Genomic DNA, 1,948 nt, shown 5'->3' on the forward strand with positions numbered 1-1,948 from the left:
CTATGGGGCAAGACCACTCCAGCGGAACTGCATCAGTGGGGGTTTGCTTCCCAAAGGATTTATACCCTCTGAGAACCCTGCGCTTTCATGTAGGTAGGTGGTCAAATTTGATTATAATTTTGGCTTCTTCCTGCTCTATGTCTATGTTTGTGGTGAGGTTGAAGTATTAAAGAGAAAGATGCAAAATGGCATTTAGGAATATTTAGAGCAGCTTCCAGTCCCCTCGTAGCTTCTCTCCTCTCCCTGCCCCCGAGTCCCTCGTGTCCCTCACCGTCATGATTCCTGTCCAAACAAGTTAAGACTCATAGCTTCTGAAACTGACCAGACGCTTCTTGTCTTCAAAGAGTTGGGGCTGAGTGCCCTGGAGTCTGTGTGTGTAAATGCACGGGGAGAGGGGGTGGATGGGGAGAGAGGTACGTAGTTCAGATAGAAGCTATACTGTCCCTCTGGTTGAGCAGGTTATATGCCCACTGGAAGTCTTCCCAGACTCAGGGGAAATGTAGAGAGAAAAAAATCATGGAGGAAACACACCCCACAGCCACCAGATGTTGCTTCTAAACAAAGCCTTACAGTAAGAAAGAAGGAAATCCAAAGTGGCAACATATTCACGTGGAAATGTCTGCAAAGTTAAAAAAAATTCCCTGATTGCATGCTGTTTATTCCAGGTGTGAAGAGCAAATCCCAACACTTTGAGGAACTGTCATGTGTTTTGCAAGCTTGTGCAACTATAGTTCAAAAGCATCACAACCACCAACAATAACTACTTCCACATAGCAACTGCTCAAACTTTATAGTCACTCTTCAGAACGCCTGAATTATAGAAGTCATATAGCATGGTGGATAAGGGTGTGGAGTTTTGATGCAGACAAACTTGGGTTCAGATCTGAGGTCTAACCCTTGCCTGCTGTGGGGCTTTTGAGGATCCAGTGTAGGAAGTTGGTAACAGCCAAATCCTGGGGTAACAGCCATGCACCTACCGAAGAGGGAAAGGTCCGGGTTGGAAGGGGAAGATAGAGGACTATGGGGAGAAAAGAAGTTGATGAATAAAACTATTTTGAAAATTGCTGAGAGGTGATCAATCAGTTGGAGTATTTAGGAGAGAGGAAAGAGTCCTTGATACATATAAAGCAGCAAATTAAAAAAAAATCAGGCAATTATAAACTCTAGTAAAAACAATCTAAAAGAATGATGCATAATTAGGGTAAACTACCTGGCTCAGCAGTGAACAATTCTTATGCAGTTATAACATTATAAATACAAACTACTAATTTAGCCCCAAATTGTGATATAATTACACCAGAAAGGTAGGGGAGAGATTGTCAGAGGAGGTGGTGGTGTATAAGAGAGCAAAATCCTCAACTGCAATAATGGGAATTTAGCAGAAACTGTCTACAACTGATAACTCAAGAAATAGCGGTATAAATATGTTATTTAAAATTTTAAGTCTCTAGAAAGTTGTCCATTTCTTCTAGGTTGTCAAATTTGTTAGTGTACAATTGTTCACAGTATTCTCTCATGGTTTTTTGTATTTCTGTAGTATCCATTGTGACTTCTCCTTTTTCATTTCTGATTTTGTTTATTTGGGTTTTTTCTCTCCTCTTCTTGGTGAGTCTAGCCAGAAGTTTGTCAATTTTGTTTACCTTTCCAAAGAACCAGCTCTTGCTTTTATTGATTTCGTCTATTGTTTTTTTAATCTCTATTTTATTGTTTCCTCTTTGATCTTTATGATTTCCTTCCTTCTGTTGACTTTAGGTTTTGTTTGTGTTTCTTTTTCTAATTCATTTAGGTGTTGGGTTAAGTTGTTGATTTGAGATTTTTCTTTTTTGAGGAAGCCCTGTATTATTATGAATTTCCCTCTGAGTATTGCTTTTGTGGTATCCCATAGATTTTGAGTGGATGTGTCTTCATTATCATTTGTCTTGAGGTTTTTTTTTTTCTTTGTCTTTTC

Source organism: Sus scrofa, chromosome 9, assembly GCF_000003025.6.
Source record: "Sus scrofa isolate TJ Tabasco breed Duroc chromosome 9, Sscrofa11.1, whole genome shotgun sequence".
NCBI lineage: Eukaryota > Metazoa > Chordata > Mammalia > Artiodactyla > Suidae > Sus > Sus scrofa.